Source organism: Chiloscyllium punctatum, chromosome 15 (assembly GCF_047496795.1).
Source record: "Chiloscyllium punctatum isolate Juve2018m chromosome 15, sChiPun1.3, whole genome shotgun sequence".
Lineage (NCBI taxonomy): Eukaryota > Metazoa > Chordata > Chondrichthyes > Orectolobiformes > Hemiscylliidae > Chiloscyllium > Chiloscyllium punctatum.
The window spans coordinates 15,845,962-15,865,944 of record NC_092753.1 but is presented as its reverse complement, the minus strand read 5'-3'; positions in this window follow the sequence as shown (position 1 = coordinate 15,865,944).

The following is a 19,983-nucleotide window of genomic DNA, read 5'->3' as shown; positions in this document are numbered from 1 at the left end:
TCTCAGGAAACACATGTTTTGAATGGGATATACAGCTATACATTTACATTATTTTGTATGAGAGATTGTATTCATTCTCCAGCTCCTAAGTTGCTGCACAAACACTTGTATATATGCTGTGACCCAGACTAAGTTCTGGAAACAGCTGAAGAACATGGTAAAATACCCTTTTACCCAAATGGTGAACTTCATTTAATAATGAGGCAGATTGAGGATTCAGGGATTAGAAATATGTTCTGTCTCAGGATCCATCCATACCCACTCTCCGTGGGGTCAGTGATAGAACACAGTGAGGGGAGCCTGCTCTCTCCAATCTTCGTGATACAGACTGAGTATGTTCAGTTGGCAGTCCTGGTGATCTGCTACAGACACAGAGTAAATAGCCTGTGCTCCCTGAGTCAATGATATAGACTCAATGGGATCTGTCTGCTCTGCCCAAGCCAAGTGATACAGACACAGTCAGGACTATCTGCCCTCTCCAAGGTCTGTGACAAAGACACGCTGAGTTCGGTCTGCCCTCTCTGGGAAACATGTGAATAAACAAATCTGAATGAGGAATAGAAGAAAGTGAGGACTGCAGATGTTGGAGAGTCCGAGTCAAAAAGGGTGGCACTGGAAAAAGACGGCAGGTCGGGCAATACCTGAGGAACAGGAGAGTCGGTGTTATGGGCTTCAGCATTTCATCTCTCCTGATGAACTTTCTTGTAGTTTCTTATGTTCCTGGAGAGAGCTGTTACCGTACCAAACCGTGATGCACCCAGATTGTATGCTTTCTATGGTGCTGCGATAAATGTTAGTGAGAGGCCTTCCAAATGTGCTGAATTTCCTGACCCTCCTGAGAAATAAGAGGCATTGTCGTGAAGTCCATGAAGTCCTCTCTACAGCTCCATACAGTTCTCTTTTGACCACAACAACGTCCTCTGCAGAATTCCACACTGTCTCCTGTATACACCATGAAGTCCACTCAACACCTCCATGCAAGGCTCAATACACCTCCATGCAGTACACTATTCACGCCCATACAGTCCTCCATAAACCTCCATGCAGTCCTCTGTATACATCCATGCAGTCCTTTATGCCCCTCCATGCAGTCCTCTGTACAACTCCATGCAGCCTGCTATACACCTCCATGCAGCCCTCTAAAACCCTCCATGCATTGTTCAGTACCTCTCCATGCAGACTGCTATCAACCCCCATACAGTTCTCTATACCCCTCCATGCACTGGGGGAAGGGAGGTAATACTGGCTGGTATTACCATGAGACGATCAATCCAGAAACGCAGCCAATGCTCTGGGGACCCAGGAGTGAATTCTGCCACTGCAAATGGTGTAATTTCAATTCAGTCTAAAACAATCATCTGTAATGAAGATTCACTGATGACCATGGAAAAAATCATCTGGTTCACTAATGCTGTCCTCACCCGGTCTGGCCTGCATGTGACTCCAGACCCCCAGCAGTGTGATTGATTCTCAGTTGCCCCCTGATTTGGCCTGGCAAGCCATTCAGTTGTACCAGTCATTACAAAGTCTCAAAGAAATGAAACTGAACGGATCACCTGTTACTGACCTCGGCACCGGAAAATGCAGGAACAGCGCTGTCGACCCTGCAAAGTCCTCCTTACTAACATCTGGGGGCTACTGCCAAAATTGGGAGAGCTGTCTCACAGACTAGTCAAGCAACAATCTGTCATATTCATACTCACAGAATCCTCCCTGACATTCTATGTCCCAGTGAGCACCATCACCATCCCTGGATATGTCCTGACAGACCCAGCAGAGGAGGCAGCACAGTGGGGATACAGTCGGGAGGGAGTTACCCTGTGAGTCCTCAATATTAACTCCAGACCCCATGAAGTCTCACGGCTTCAGGTTAAACATGAACAAGGAAAGCTCCTGCTGATTACCACGTACCATCCTCCCTCAGCTGATGAATCAGTTCTCCTCCATTTTGAACAACACTTGGAGGAACCACAGAAGGTGACAAGGGCACAACATGTACCCTGGGGGGGAGGGATTTCAATGTCCACCATCAAGAGTGTCTCGGCAGCAGTACAACTGATTGAGCTGGTGGGGTCCTAAAGGACAGAGCTGTTAGACTGGGTCTGCGGCATGCGGCAGTTGGTGAGGGAACCAAAAGGTGGAAAAAACATACTCAACGTCATGCTTACCAACCTGCCAGCTGCAGTTACATCTGTCAATGATGGTAACAGGAAAAGCAATCAATGCACAATCCTTAAGGAGACAAAGACCCTTCTTCATATGTATTGTGCGGCACTATCATTGTGCTAAATGAGCCAGACTTTGAACAGATGTAGCAACTCAAGACTTGACTTCCATGATGTGAAGTGGGCCATTAACAGCAGCACAATCTGTGACCTCATGGCCCAGCACATCCCTCACTCAGCTATGACCATCAAGCCAGGGGATCAATCCTGGTTCAATGGAAAGCGCAGAAGTGCATGCTAGGAGCAACACCAGGCATAGCTGAAGATGACGCCATCAGACTGAACTACTGCATGTGAAACAGCATAAACAGCAAGTGGTAGACAGAGCTAAGTGATTCCTCAACCAATGGATCAGATCTGAGCTCTGCAGTCCTGCCACATCCAGTCGTGAATGGTGATGGGCAATTAAACAACTCACTGAAGGAAGAGGCTGCACAAATATTCCCATCCTAAATGGTGGAAGAGCCCAGCACATCCGTGCAAAAGATAAAGATGAAGCACTTGTCGGAATTTTCAGTTAGAAGTACGAAATGGATGATTCATCGCCTCCACCGCCAAACTCTAGCCACACGGAATCTGGAGGGAGAATGCCTCATCTTCTGCCTAGGGAGCCTACAACTTCACAGGATCAAATCATTTCCACTCCCTTTACCTTATCCCAGATCCACCCTTCCAACTCGGCACCATCCCCTTGAACTATCCTACCTGTCCATCTTCCTTCTTGCTCTATTATCTGCTCTACTCTCCACTCTGAACGATCACCTTCACCCCCACCTTCATCTACCTATTGTCTTCCCAGCTAACTAGCCTCTGCCCTACCCAACCTTCCATTCATCTTTCAGCCCCCTTTGCACCCCCCTCTTCATTTCTGATGAAGAAGTTACACTGGAAGCGTCGACTCTCCTGCTCCTCGGATGTTGCCTGACCTGTTGTGCTTTTCCAGCACCACACTCTTTGACTCTGATCTCCAGCATCTGCAGTCCTCACTTTCTCCTAATAAAGCCAGCACCTTTGTTGCCAGCTCTAACATTCGAAGAGCCTTTCATGCAGATTATGATTGATTGTGTAGGTTCCCTCCCGAGAACTAAAATTGCGAACCAGTACCTGCTAACCAGAATGGATGTGTCTACCAGATTTCTGGAGGTAATTCCATTATGGAGTATTAAGGCAAAAAAAGGTGGTAGAAAAGTTAATAGCTTTCTTCATGTGGTATGGGCTACCCAGAGAAATTCATTCAGACCCAGGATCTAACTTTACTGCAAGACTGTTTAAGGAAGTCATGGATATCTTAGGCATATAGCACCTTAAATCAAGTGTGTATCATCCTGAATCCCAGGGAGTTTGGAAAGGTGGCATCAGACCATGAAGACCAAGTTAAGAGCGTACTGTCAGGATTACACAAATGACTGGGATAAAGGTATTCCATTTGTGTTAGGGGAAAGTGAGGACCGCAAATGCTGGAGGTCAGAGTCAAAGAATGTGGTGCTGGAAAATCCCAGCTGGTCAGGCAGTATCCGAGGAGGGGGAGTGTCGATTCCTGATGCAGAGCTTATGCTTGAATCGTCAACTCTCCTGTTCCTCGGTTGCTGCCTGATTGACTGTGATTTTCCAACACCACACTCATCGACTCTATTCTATTTGTGCTGTTTGTCATTAGAGATGCCCCAAATGAATCTACTCAGGCTACTCCCTTACAGTTAATATTCAGACATGAAGTTAGAGGGCCTTTGAAATTAATTAAAGAAAAATTGACAGCACTGAAGTCAGAGATCTCACAACTATATTATATATCGGAGGTGAGGGAGAGATTAAATCAGGTAGGTGAGTTATCCAAACAGCACCTGAAGAGGGCACAGCAGAGAATGAAGCAGCTGGCAGATAAAACTCTGAAATTTGGATGATTTCCAGTGGTGATGATATTTTAGTATTGTACCAGTGGTAGGACAGTCCTTCAAAGCCAGGTTTGATGTCAGATCAGGAAAAATGCTATATCGTGCATGTAGCGTGAATATGTTTGAACCTTATCATCATCAAGAGAAGGAACTGGAGAAACAGGTGTTAGTTACTGCCCCCGCAGAGTGAGAAATCAAATCCAGATGTTGTGGAGTTTGATGTTCCTCAAAATACGTTAAACAATTAGGAAGTCCGTGAGGAATGGGATAGGTGAGTAAGCTATCTGTCTCAGGAGCAAAGAATGCAGTTAAAGGTTTGTCGCAGCAATATGAGAACATATACAGAAATAAGAAGGGCAGGACCAATGCTATTGTGCATGAGGTAGACTTCGGGAATGGTGTTGGAGTTTGTCTGAAAACCAGAGATTTTTAGAAGGTATCTTGCTTTGTTTCATAGAAGTGTTGCTTAATTATGATTAACTTGCCTGGTCAATGTCTGGTCATGGACGTATTACTTGTTTCATGACTAGTTAATCACACCAAGGATTCATCACAGTTAATGGTAGGGTCCTGGGGAGAGTTATTGAAAAGAGAGACTGAAGGGTGCAGGCACATTGTTCCTTGGAACTGGCCTCATCAGGTCGATAGGGTGGTGAAGAAGGCATTTGGCTCACTTCCTCAAAACTAGAGGGCACAGGGTTTAAGGTGAGATGGGAAAGGTTTAAAGGGGACCTGAGGAGCAAGTTTTTCACACAGAGGGTGGTGCTTGTATGGAATGAGCTGCCAGAGGAGGTGAAAGAGGCGGGTACAATGACATCATCTAAAACAATTTTGGAAAACTATATGGATAAGGAAAACAACCAAAATAATGTGAAAGGCTGAGAGGGTCATGGGCCAAAGACAGGCAAATAGGAGAAGTTCAGTTTCAGAAACTTGGTTGTAATGACCTGTTGGACCAAAAGCTCTGTCTCGGTGCTGTATGATTCGATGACTATGGGTCAGAGCTGAGGACCAATGACAGAAGGATTAGCAGGAGAAAACATCAACCTGAAACCATTCCCCATTGTAGACCACACTACATGCCCAACCGCTTTCATCTCCCATGGCAACAGTGGGCTGTTTTACACTGTTCCCAGCCTGGCTCAGCCCTATGTGCAGATACCAACATCAGTGTGAATGCAGAGAGCATCTGGGACTGCAGCTATGGTACAATCCAAAGAATACCTTCGACTGTTCGAAAAGTGTCCACTGTCTAAACCTGATAGTGGGCTTACAGAACACAGTCTAGTCACTGACAAAGCTATTGCTGGGCTCTGTGACCATGTGTGCACCCAGACAATCTATATTCTTCAGAACAACATGCATTAACTCACATATTTCTCATGTGTTTGCTCCGTTCGCTTTCTGTCAATGGATTTTGAATTCCAGCCCAATCTTTCTCATTCTTTATTTCCCCGTATCATGTCACCAAAGTTTGAAATGTTGTCCTATAACCCAGAGTAAGAGCCATGAGTGTACCTCACCAGTCCCAGTGGAACATGTTGCTGCTGTACAGGACATTGGTTAGGCGCTGATGTTGGTAAGTCTACAGTCTGTAAAATATCTATTCAACACAAAGCTGATTAAGGCCCACTGGAACATTATTACAATTCTCAATGTTAGTTACTAATCTGTTATTCTTTCCATTCAACATGATCCTGTTAATTTATTTACTTCTCAATCTACTGAGGAAATCCATGTCTCATTAAACACTTGTTCCAGTGAATTGATTGTTTCATTTGAACCAATGCAAATCCTTGACATGGGATCAAAAATTAAATCCATCACTGGCTGCTGGAGCGAATCTGCACTTGTCATCCTCAACCACTCTTTTCCATCCAAACATAATATACCATTTCCCTAATTTAAAATGAAGTGACAATTGTGATCATTTTTCATTGATTGGATTCATTTCCAATCAGAGCTTTGTAGTCATTGTAGCCTCTTGCAGGTCAGGAAATCTTTCAGCCAATCCAACACTTAACTCCTGGTGTGGAGTAAAATACTGCAGATTCTGCCAATCTGAAATAAAAACACAATGCTCAAAGTACTCAACAGATCGGGCAGCATCCATGGAGAGGGGGACAGTCAGGAATTCAGGTTCGAGACCTGGAGTCAGAACTGGGAGTGGGCAGAGCTATTTATTTAAATTAGGCAGGGGAATGAGATGGCTGGGGAGAACATGGAAGTGTCTGTACTTGGGTGGAAGATAGGAGAGAGTAAATGACGAAAAGAATTGTCATGAAAGATAGAATGGTATAGAGAGAAAAAAATATTTCTTTCAAAAGGACTTGGGAGTCATGTTGCTGCTGTACAGGACATTGGTTAGGCCACGTTTGGAATATTGTTTGCAATTCTGGTCTCCCTCCTTTGGCAGGACGCTGTGAAACTTGAAAGGGTTCAGAAAAGATTTACAAGACCATTGCCAGGGTTGAAGGGTTTGAGATCTAAGGGGAGGCTGAATGGTCTGGGGCTGTTTACCCTTGAGCATCGGGGGCTGAGGGGGTGACCTAATCAAGGTTTATAAAACCATGAGGGGCATGGATAGGACAGACAATGTCTTTTCCTGAGGTGGGTGAGTCCAAACTAGAGAGCATGTGTTTAGGGTGAGAGGGAAAAAAGTAAAAGAAACCTGAGGGGCAACGTTTTCATGCAGAAGGTGGTTGGTGCATGGAATGAGGTGCCAGAGGAAGTGGGGAAGGCAGGTAGTATTACAACATTTAAAAGGTATCTGGATGGGTAATTGAATAGGAAGAGTTTGGAGAGATATGGAACAAATTCAGGGAAACGGGAGTAGATTAATTTTAGATACCTGGTCGTCATGGTGGAGTTGGACTGGGTCTCTTTCCAAACTGTATATCTCATGGAATCCCTACAGTGTGGAAACAAGCCCTTTAGCCCAACAAGTCCACACGACCCCCCCACCTCCGAAGAGTAAACTACCCAGACATATTCTCCCTATATTTACCCCTGACTAATGTACCTAACCTCCATATGCCTGAATACTATGGGCAATTTAGAATGGCCAATTCACCTAACCTGGATGTCTTTGGATAGTGGGGGGAAACTGGAGCACACAGAGGAAACTCATGCAGTGACGGCAGAAAGTGCAAACTCCACACAGACAGTCGCCTGAGGTTGGAATTGGAGCTGTGTCCCTGGCACTGTGAGACAGCAGTGCTAACCACTGAGCCACCATGCAGCCCCAGTCTCTATGATTCATGACTCTAAGTACAGACGTAAAATTATCACTGTGCCACAACAAAATAATGGGTCAGAGTTCCTGATCTGAAGTTGTTGACATCAGTGTGAATTACAAACTTTGCCCCATTTTTTGGGAAGCATCTTTAATGATGATTTTGGATTTTACTATTTATAATTTTTACTCCTTTACTTGTCTTGGTACAATCCCATTTTGCGTATCGTTTTCATCCCTTCTCCCATCTAATGTCTCCTGTCTCCCGGGTTATCACAGATCTTTTCATTTGTTGTCCCTTCCTTTCCATGACTGGTTTAAATCCTGTTTCAGTACATTTCCAGTTCTGACAAAGGGTTAGCAGCCTGAAACATTAACTCTGTCTCCCCACAGGCACTGCCAGAGCTGCTGAGAATTTCCAGCATTTCCTGTTTGCTTTCTATCATCTTATCTTTTCTTTCTTGACATTACTGTAAAGATTTTTAAGATATAAAAACTGGTAAAACTTCTGACCTCTGTTATCATGTAATTGCAAGTCTTAGGTCAATTACAATAGACACACCAAGTTGGGAGAGCTCATCGAAAGGGACTTTCAGTTGGATTAGCTCCCTAACCACATGAGTATAATATGCATTTTCACAAGTCTCACAGACTTGATTATATTTCCCACAGTAAAGACAAAGTGGTGATATTGAGCAAAGGGCAATGGTCAGTTGTCACACTCACAAAGGAACACCCGTCCTCAAGCTGCAGTCCTCAACCTTGTCCCTTAACTGCAGCCTATCGCTGCCTTTCCCCCAGGATATATGTTTAGTGTCTTACAAAACATTACTTTTCCACTGTTTGCCTCTTGGTTCTGTGTTATATTGAGTAAAGCTCTGTATCTACTCAATCAGTTGATTAATTTGTTACCTAACTGTCCTTTCCGCGATAATACCCTGGTTTTGAAATCCATTTCTCCTTGCTGTTTATTTAATAAAATGACCGATTAGTGAGAGTACTATTCACTTGTTCCTCTTCATGGCTGTTTTGGCTGTCCCAGTCTACAGTTGTTACTGGTTAAGATGCAAGTTGCGGCACGGTGTCTCAGTGGTTAACCCCACTGCCTCACAACGCCAGGGACCCCGGTTTGATTCCTCCTTCGGGTAGACTGTCTGTGTGGAGTTTGCACATTCTCCCCGTGTCTGCGTGGGTTTCCTCTGGTTGCTCCGGTTTCCTCCCACAGTCCAACGATGTGCTGGTTCGGTGAATTGGTCATACTATATTGCACGTAGTTTTCAGGGATGTGTAGGCTCGGTGCATTGGCCAGGGGAAATCTCGGAGTAGGGGAATGGGTCTGGGTGTGATACTCGTCAGAAGGTAGGTGTCGACCTGTTGCACCTAATGGCCTGTTTCCACACTGTAGGGATTTGAATTATAATTAAATCCATGTTCTCTCAACATTGAAATAAAGGATCTTTACATCCGCTGAATTAATCGTTTCCATTATCATTATGCATCACATAACTTGTACAAAATTGTAACTAATATTCAGTTGAGCAAATCCATCTCACTTCTGTGGCTACATTACCTTTATGCAGCCACCGACTGTTCTGTCTGGTTTACCGTCACTTTTACCTTTGATCAATATGTGGCCATTTGCTGCCCAAATCTGCAAATTAAATTTTGTACTGAGAAGACAGCAGCTGTGGTTCTGGGAACAGTGACTGTGCTGAGTGGTTTGAAGAACGTTTTCTGGTACTTTATGTTCACATCTCAGTATTTGCTCATGAAACAGCCCTAGTTTTGTTCAGTGCCAACTGATATTCTGTCCTCTCCAGTCTGGGGAACAATCGAGTGCCTTCATTATATCCTGAACCCAGCAGTGCCTTTTGTTCTGATTCTGCTGCTCAATGCTTTAAGTGTCAGGTACATTTTAGTGGCCAGCAGAGCCCACAGGAGACTTAGGGCTCACAGCAGTGGGGAGAATCCCAGTGACCCAGAAATGGAGACTCGAAGGAAGTCTATCATTTCATTGTTAAAAATCACACAACACCAGGTTATAGTCCAACAGGTTTAATTGGAAGCACACTAGCTTTCGGAGTGACGCTCCTTCATCAGGTGATAGTGGAGGGCTTGATCGTAACACAGAATTTATAGCAAAACTTTACAGTGTGATGTAACTGAAATTATACATTGAAAAATTGATTGTGTGTTAAGCCTTTCATCTGTTAGAATACAGTATAGTTTCACTTCTTTCATGTGTAAATCACAAAACCATTTTTTTAAAAAGTTGCATTCTCGGGTTCGCTGTTAAAAATGGTGATAGCTAGATAATATGTTGAAGGTGTTACCCCCCTGTGTTCTCTGTCTATGCCATGATGTTTAGATTGATTCTAATCTAAAAAGTGAGATAACACAGTCTTACATAAACTCATGCAGTTTTTGAGCTCCGAGTTCAATATGAATGCATGCAGGTTTTGAGCAAAGTACAATGTAACCCTGAAAATACACATTCACCCCACAAAACATATGTGTGCATGTGGGTCTTTGTCTGTCTGTGTGTGTGTATCTGTCTGGGTTGGGGGTTTTCTTTGTGTGTGTGTGTGTATGTGTCTAGTGAGTGCAGAGTGTCTTAGGTCTGTGAGGGGGTGCATATGTGAGTGTGGGAGTGTGTGTGTCTATAAGAGTGTGTGTGGGTGGTTGTGTGCACGTCTGTGTGTACCTGTGTCCGTGTATATGTGAGTGTGTGTGTGTCTGTGTGTGTGTGTGTGTGTGTGTGTAGGAATATCTGTGTGTGTGTCGTGCAATGGTGGTCACCTGTAATGTGACATGAACCCAAGGTCCCGATTGAGGCCCTCCCTATGGGTACCGAACTTAGCTATCAGCCTCTGCTCGGCCACTTTTCTCTGCTGCCTGTCCCGAAGACCACCTTGGAGGATGGTCACCCAAAGGTCTGAGGCTGAACGTCCTGGACCACTGAGGTGATCCCCAACTGGGAGGGAACCCTCCTGTCTGTTGATTGCTGTGCGGTGACCATTTGTCCGTTGTCGTAGCCTTTGCTCGGTTTCCCCAATGTACCATGCCTCCGGGCATCCTTGCCTGCAACATATAAGATAGACAACGTTGGCTGAGTCACATGAGTACCTGTCATGTACAAGGTGGGAGGTGTTCCCATGCGTAATAGTGGTATCTGTGTCCACGCTCTGACACGTCTTGCAAGATGTATCGGGCCAAACAGGTGATCACCATTGCACTACACACACACAGATATTCCTACACACACACACTCAGATACACATGGACACAGGTACACACGGACGCGCACAGACACCCACACACACCCTTATAGACAGTCACACACACTCCCACACGCATACATGCACCCCCTCACAGACTTAAGACACTCTGCACTCACTACACGCACACACACACACACACACACTTTCTCACACTCACAACCCCCAACCCAGACAGATACACACACAGACAAAGACCCACATGCACACATATATTTTGTGGGGTGAATTTGTACTTTCAGGGTTACATTGTACTTTGCTCAAAAACTGCATACATTCATGTAGAACTCCATTATCTCACTTTTTAGATTAGAATCAATCTAAACATCATTGGCATAGACAGAGAACACAGGGGGCCAACACCTTCAACATATTATCTAGCTATCACCATTGTTAACAGCTAACCTGAGAATGCAACTTTTTAAAAAAAAAGGTTTTGTGATTTACACATGAAAGAACTGCAACTATCACTGTATTCTAACAGATGAAAGGCTTAACACACAATCAATTTTTCAATGTATAATTTCAGTTACATCACACTGTAAAGTTTTGCTATAAATTCTGTGTTACAACCGAGCCCTCCACAATCACCTGATGAAGGAGCGTTGCTCCAAAAGCTGGTGTGCTTCCAATTAAACCTGTTGGACTGTAACCTGGTGTTGTGTGATTTTTAACTTTGTACACCCCAGTCCAACAACGGCATCTCCAAATCATATCATTTCATTGCTTGTTGTCTCAGGGAATTTCATGCTGTTATGGTCAGTGTTTATGATATACTCTCTATTAAAGTGGAAAAAGTAAGGACTGCAGATGCTGGAGATCAGAGCTGAAAATGTGTTGCTGGAAAAGCGCAGCAGGTCAGGCTGCATCCAAGGAGCAGGAAAATCGACGTTTCGGACATGAAGAAGGGCTCGATTCTCCTGCTCTTTGGATGCTGCCTGACCTGCTCTCTTTGGAAGTGCATGAGTCAGATGGGGTATCGGGCCAAACATCTACTTTATTTTGTACGAGATATTGGATTCATTCTCCAGCTCTTAAGTTTCTGCACAAGTATTTGTATATTTGTCGTGACCCTGACTACGATCAGGAAACAGCCGAAGAACATGGTAAAATACCATTTTACTCGAATGGGGAAATTCACTAAATGATTAGATGGATTGAAGAATTCAGGTATTAGAAATGTGTTCTGTCTCAGAATCCATCCATACCCACTCCCTGTGGGGTCAGTGATACAGACACAATGAGGAGAATCTGTCCTCTCCAATCTTTGTGATACAGATTGAGTATGTTCAGTTGGCAGTCCTGGCGATCTACTACAGACACAATGTGATTGGTCTGTCATCTCTGGGACAATGATATAGACACAGTGCAGTCAGTCTATTCTCCTCAAAGTACATGACACTGATACAGTAGGGACAATCTGTCCTCTCTAGGATCTTTCACAAAGAGATAGTGAGTTTCATCTGCTCTCTCTCTGGGATGCATTGAAGAAACTAATATGAATGAGGAGCAGGTCAATTAGCACTTGATCTGCCATAGTTCATGGTTGATCTTCCGACAGACCTAATCCTCTTTTCCACATATGTTCTATCCCTATTGAATGGCTTATCAATAAAGAGTTTTCCATACAAGTCATCAATGAGCCTGCATCCATTGTTATCTGGAAGATCCTTCCACAAACTATTATACAGTGAGGTGAATCACATGTTGTATGTGCTGCCACAAATACTTTGTCAGTTTGAAAAGGGAGTTTACAGAGTGTGAATTAGTTAATAATATACATGAGGCAAGACAGGGACTATGAAATTGTGAACAATATCTGATTGTGTTAAGTTTCATTTAAGTAAAGCTGACTCATCTGACAACAAATCTCGATTGAAAGAACATGCAAGAGACACAACTGTTAAAAGACCATAAGACAAAAGACCAGAATTTAGGCCATTCAGCACAATGAGACTGCTCGGCCATTCACTCATGGCTGATACATTTCTCAACCCTATTCTCCCACTTTCTCCCCATATCCGTTGATCCCTTTGATACTCAAGAACCTATCGTTCTCAGTTTTAAATACACTCAATAACCCGGTCTCCACAGCCATCTGTAACAAGGAATTCCATAGATTACCACTCTCTGGTTGAAGATGTTTCTCATTATCTCCATTCTAAATGGTCTTCCTTTTACTCTAAGCCTTTGCTCCCTTGTGCTAGTCTCTCCTACCAATAGAAATATCTTCCCAACAGCTACTCTGTCCAGACCATTTAGTATTCTCCATGTTTGAATTAGATCCAACCTGATCCTTCTGAACTTCATCAAGTATGGACTCAGAGTCCTCAAATGTTAAGCTTTTCATTTCTGGTAACTTTCATTTCATTTCAATCACTCTGCTGTCTTGCATGTGTTGAATTTCTTGTGTTCTTTATTCTTCACTGTGTATGACCGTGTAGTTTGTGCTGGCCATGTAGCACCTTGGTCCTGGAGGAACACTGTCCCCTTTTTCTTGTATTGATTTTATATGGTAGTAAAGACAAATAAAGCTACTCTTGACTCTTGACCCTTGACTCCTGGGACCATTCTCATGAACCTTCTCTGAACACACTCCAGGGACAGTACATCCTTCCAGAGATATGGGCCCCAAAACTGCACACAATACTCTAAAGGTAGAGCCTTCTCGAGACTCAGAAGTACATCCCTGCTTTAATATTCAAGATAAAAGCCATTCCTGCACTTGGTCTTCCTAACTACTGACTCAACCTGCAAGTTTACCTTGACAGAATCTTGAATTAAAACTTCCAAGTCTCTTTGCACTTCAGACTTCTCAATTTTCTCATCATTTAGACAATAGCCCATGCCTCTAATCTTCCTACCAAAGTGCATGTCCTCACACTTTCCCACATTGTGCTCCATCTGCCACTCCTCTGCCCACTGTCCTTATCTGTCCGAATCCTTCTGCAGCCTCCCCGCCTCCTCAATGCTACGTGTCCATCCACCTATTTTTGTATCATCTGGAAACTTAGCTAGAATGCCTTCTGTTCCTTCATCAAGATCATTAATGTATAAAGTGAAAAGTTGTGGTCTCAACACTGAGCCTTGCAGAATACCAGTTGTCATCAGCTGCCATCCTGAGAAGGACCCTTTTATCCCCACTCTCAGCTCCCTGCCAGACAGCCAGGCTTCTATTCATGCTAGCATCTTGACTCCAACACCATGGGCCTTACATCCTGTGCAAGGCAATCTTGAAGGCCAAGGTAAATAACATCCATTGGCTCTCCTTGATCTAACCTGCTCGTTACTTCCTCAAAGAATTCTAGTAGATTTGACCTCCCCTTGATGAGACCATGCTGACTCTGCCCTATTTTACCATACACTTCCAAGAATTCTGAACTCTCATCCTTTCCAATGGATTCAAGGATCTTAACCATGACCGAGGCTAGTCAAATCAGTCTGTTATTTCCTATCATTTGCTTTATTTAATATATTTTATATATAATCGCGCATTTAATCGTTTCCCTCCTTATTTCTTTTTTTTATTGCCCTCTGTTGATCTTTTTAAGCTTCCCAATCCTTTGGTTTCCCACAGCCTTTTGCCCATGATATACTGTCTCTTTTAATTTTATGCAATCCCTGAGGTCCCTAGTCAGACATGGTTTCCTCATTCTCCCTGTCCCATGTTTCCTTTTTCTCAGGATGAATTTCTGCTGTGTCTCCTGAATTACTTCCAGAAACTCCTGCCATTGCTGCTCACTGTCTTTCCTGCTCGGCTCCTCTCCCAGTCAATTCTACCCTGTCTTCACATTGAGAATAACCTCCATCGTATTGTGTGGAAGTATCACTGTGCTAAATGAGACAGATTTCAAACAGATCTAGCAACTCAAGACTTGGCATCGATGATGTGATTGTGGGCCATTAACAGTAGCTCATGGTCCAACACATCCCCCACTCAACCATGGCCATCAAGTCAGGGGACCAACTCTGTTTCGGTAGAGAGTGCAGGAGGGCATGCCAGGACCAACACCAGACATTACTGAAGGTGAGGTATCAACCTGGTGCAGTCACTAAGCTGAACTAATTGCATGCCAATCACCATAAACAACAAGTGATGGACAGAGCTAAATGATCCCACAACCAACGGATCAGATCTGAGCTCTGTAGTCCTGCCACATACAGTCGTGAATGGTAGTGGACAATTAAATACTTCACTGGAGGAAGAGGCTCCACAAACATTCCCCTCCGGAATGATGGAAGAGCCCAGCACGTCAGTGTAAAAGATACAAGTTTGCAGGAATCTTCAGCCAGATCTGCTGAATCGATGATCCATCTCACCCTCCTCCAATGGTCCCCAGCATTACAGATACCAGTCCTCAGCCAATCCGAACCATTCCACGTGATATCACGTAACGGTTTTGAGACACTAGATACTATAAGCCCTGATAACATTCCAACCACAATACTGAAGACTTGTGTTCCAAGACTTTCCGCACCCCTACCAACCTATTCTAGTACAGTTACAACAAAGGCATCTACGACGATGTGGAAAGTTGACCAGGTATTTCCTGTACAGGAAAAGCAGGTCAAATCCAAAACAGCCAATTACTGAACCATCAGTCCATTCTTGATCACCAGTAAAGTGATGGAAGGTGACATCAGCCGTGCTATTGAGTAGCTCCTGCTCAGCAATAACCTGCTCAGTGACGCCCAGTTTGGGTTCACCAGGACCACTCAGCTCCTAACCTTATTATAGACTTTGTTCCAACATGGACAAAAGAGCTGAATTCGAGAGGGGAGGGGAGAGTGACAGCCCTTGACATCAAGGCCAATTGGACCGAGTGTGGCATCAAGGGGTCCGAGCAAAACGGGAATCAATGGGGGACAAACTCTCCCGCGGTTGGAGTCAGACCAGACACAGTGGAAGATGGCTGTGGATGTTGGAGGGTCAGTCATCTCAGCTCCAGGACATCTCTGCAGGAGTTTCTCAGGGTAGTGTTCTTGGCTCAACATCTCCAGCTGTTCATCGTAAGGTCCCCATAAGCACTTTCCCTCCCTCATAAGGTTAGAAGTGGGAATGCTCACCGATGATTTCACGAAGTTCCGCTTCATTTATGATTCTTTAGATATTGCAGCAGTCCATATTCAAGTGCAAAAAGATCTGGACAATGTCCAGGCTTAGGCTGACAAGTGGCAAGTAATATTCACCTCACATACATTCCAGACTAAGACCATCACCAATAAGACACAATTTAACCACTGCCCCTTGACTTTCAATAGTGTGACCATCATTGAATCCCCCCCATATCAACATCCTGGGGTTATCACACCCCAGAAATTCCGCCACATAATCATAAGAGCAGGTCAGAGGCTAGATATACCACGGTGAGTAAATCACCTCCAAGGCACAAGTCAACAGTGTGATGGAATACTCCCCACCCATGGGGTGGGTGCAGCCCCAACAATACTCAAGAAACCTGACACCATCCAGGACAAACCAGATCTCTTGATTGATACTATAAGCACAAGTATCCATTTTCTCCATCTCTGACGCTCAGTAGTAGCAGTGTGTCGTATCTACAAAATGCAAAGCAGAAAATCATCAAAGATCATCAGACAGCACCTTCCAAACCCACAACCACTTCCATCTAGAAGGTCACGGGCAGCAGATATATGGGAACACCACCAACTTCAAGTTCCCCACCAAGCGCTGTGCTCTGTTTCATAGAGATCTGCCTCAACCCTGCCATTCCTGACTGCTCCCTACAAACTGATGGGTTCCCTAAATACTACATGGACCACTTGCCATCCTTTTGGAAAGTGAAGGGCGGTGGGGGATGCTTCCTGCTCAACACCTTCTGGTGCTCGGATGTAGTGACCCTGATAGGCCATTGCTCCCGTAGACCTAGAATACCTTACAGTAAAATGCCTGGCTTGTTCCGTCCCACATACTAGTGAGACGAGGAGTAGGGAGAGACAGGAGTTGAACATGTGGCTACAGGAATGGTGCAGGAGGGAGGGATTCAGATTTCTGGATAAGTGGGGCTCATTCTGAGGTAGGTGGGTCCTTTATAAATGGAATAGTCTACACCTGAACCAGAGGGGTACCAATATTCTGGGGGGGGGGGGGGGGGGGGGAGGGGGGGAGGATATTTGCCAATGGTCTTTGGGAGGGTTAAAACTATTTCAGCAGGAGAATGGGAAGCTGAATTGTAGCTCCAGTGTACAGGTGTTTGAGAGTTGTGAGGTCGTAAATAAGGTTTTTGGGTCACAAGAGTGCACCTGTAGGTAGGAAGGTGGTTTGAAGTGCGACTACTTCAACGCCAGGAGCATCCGGAGTAAGGCAGGTAAACTTGCAGCATGGGTTGGTACCTGGGACTTCAATGTTGTGGCCATTTTGCAGACCCAGAGAGAGTAGGGACAGGAATGCTTGTTGCAGTTTCCTGGATATAGACGTTTCTGTAAGAACATGGAAGGTGGTAATAGAGGGAGATGTGTGGCATTGTTAGTTAAGGACAGTATTACAGTGGCACAGAGGACATTTGATGAGGATTTGTCCACTGAGGGAGTATGGGCTGAGATTAGAAACTGAAAGGAAAGGTCAGTCTGTTGGGAGTTTTCGAAAGACCTCTGAATAGTCCTAGAGATGTAGAAGAAAGGATTGCAAGGATGATTCTGGATAAGAGCAAAATAATAGGATAGTTGATTTGGGGCCTTTAACTTTCCAAATATTGGCACAATTCCAGACAAGGTATATGGATAGGCAAACAAGAGGCATTGGATTTGATACTGGGTAATGAACCTGGCAAGGTGTTAGATTTGGAGGAAGGTGAGCACTTTGGTGATAGTGACCACAATTCGGTTATGTTTACTTTAGCTACAGAAGGGGATAGGTATATACCAAAGGGCAAGAGTTATAATTGGGGCAAAGGCGATAAAGATACATTTAATCAAGATTCAGGATGCATTGGATGGGGAAAGTAACTGCAGGGGATGGGCACAATTGAAATATGAAGCTTATTCAAGGAACAGCAACTGCGTGTCCTTGATAAGTATGTACCTGTCAGACAGGGGGGAAGTTTTCAAACAAAGAACTGTGGCATAATAATGAAGATGAATCTCTTGTCAAGAGAAACAAGAAGGGTGATGTGCAGATGTGACATGAAGGCTCAGCTTGGACACTTGAGAGTTACAAGTTAGCTAGGAAGGACCTAAAGAAAGAGCTAAGAAGAGCCAGGAGGGGACATGAGATGTCTTTGGCAGTTAGGATCAAGGAAAACTGAAAATCTTTCTCCAAGTATGGCAGGAATAAAAGAATGTCAAGAGTGAGATTGGGCCAGTAAAGGACAATAGTGGGAAGTTGTGCGTGGAGTCCGAAGAGACAGGAGGGGTTCGACATGAATATTTTTTGTCAGTATTCACACAGGAAAAAGATAATGCTATTGAGGAGAATACTGAGACACAGGCTATTAGACTAGACGGGATTGAGGTTCAGAAGGAGGAGGTGTTAGCAGTTCTGGAAAGTGTGAAAATAGGTAAGTCCCCTGGACCGGATGGGATTAAATCTAGGGTTGTCTGGGAAGCCAGGGAGGAGATTGTAGAGCATTGGCTTTGATCTTTGTGTTGTCATTGACTGCAGGAAGAGTGCCAGAAGACTTGAGGATCGCAAATGTTGTTCCCTTATTCAGGAAGGGGACCAGAGTCAAACCTATTAATGATAGACGAGTGAGCTTACTATGTCAATGCATGAAATGTGCGCGTGCCCCTGTCTACAAACCAACCTGACAGAAGCAGGTACGACATCAGTGTCTCTGAGCTCCACAGTGAAGGGTGAGTTAATCTGAAAGCAGCCAGAATGATGTGGTGAGGCTGGGGTTTGGGGATGCCCACACACACCGACAAAGTGTGGGAGAGGACAGTGTTGATGGAGCATGCAGTGAAATGGTGCTGATGGTGGAGATGGATGAAGACCTGGAGAAGCAAACAGTGAGTTCCTGCCTCCAGGTAACTGCCCAGGCTTTCCTGTTGGGAACTGGCACCATCTGGTTTCCATAGGAACTGAAGGAAGGATTAGAATCTCCATAAAAATAAGGCATGATCAGCTTAGGGACACTGATCTTTGAAATACATGTATTAATGACATTAACAAATATGTTATATATAAAGGGCATGATTTTCAGGTTTGTAGAAAACAAGACAGAGAGAAAGCCACTGATTATGAAGGAGGATAGTATCAGACATCAGGAGATCATTTGAACCAAGATATTGTTGATGCTGCAAAACCGAAACAGAGAATGCTGTAGGAACTTAGCAGATCAGGTAGCATCTGTGAAGAGGGAAACAGAGTTAATCCTTTGAGTCCTCATAGAACAGAAAGCAGGCCATTCGGCCCATAGAGTCCACAATAACCGCCTGATATCGGCTATCATGTCCCGACACAGCGTACTACTCTATCCCTGTAACCCCGCATTCCCCATGGTAATCCACCTAATCTACACATCCCTGGACACTGTGGGAAATTTGACATCGCCAACCCATTTAACCTGCACATCTTTGGACCATGCAAGGAAACCGGAGCACCTGGTGGATACCCACCAAACTCCTTGGCACTGTGAGGCAGCAGTGCGAACCATTGAGCCACTGTGCCGTTGTGTATGACTCAGAACCGAGTTGGGGGTGTGGGGGAATGGATTATTTTATACTTTTTACAGAGGCAGAAGAAAAGTGAAATGGTATTGAGGCTCAGTGTAAAAGACAAGTGAGCTGTTAATGGTGCTGGAAGAGGAAAAGAAAAGATGTAAAATGGGAATAAAGTAAATTAGGGCGGCACGGTGGCTCAGTCGTTAACACAGCTGCCTCACAGAGCCAGGGACCAGGGTTCAATTCCCACCCCCAGGCAACTGTCTGTGTGGCGTTTGCACATTCTCCCCGTGTCTGCGTGGGCTTCCTCCGGGTGCTCCGGTTTCCTCCCACAGTCCAAAGATGTGAAGGTCAGGTGAATTGGCCATGCTAAATTGTCCGTAGTGTTACATGTATGGGAATGTGTCTGGTTGGGTTACCTTTCCAAGGGTCGGTGTGGACTTATTGGGCCGAAGGACCTGTTTCCACACTATAGGGTATCTAATCTAAAGTGTGAAAAGAAGTGCACGGGTCCTCTCCACGAGGAGCAATGTAAATAAGACAGAAAGGAAAGCTGTGTGTGTAACAGAGCTGAGAATATAACAACATGTCAGAGATTGCAGGAATTAAAGAAAAGTGCAGTGGAGACAAAAAGCAGTCAAACTCTGAATTTGTGGAAATTAGTGTTGACACATCAAAGCTGGAAAGTTCCTCTGTGGAAAATGGGATGTTGTTCCTTAAGCTTGTGCTGT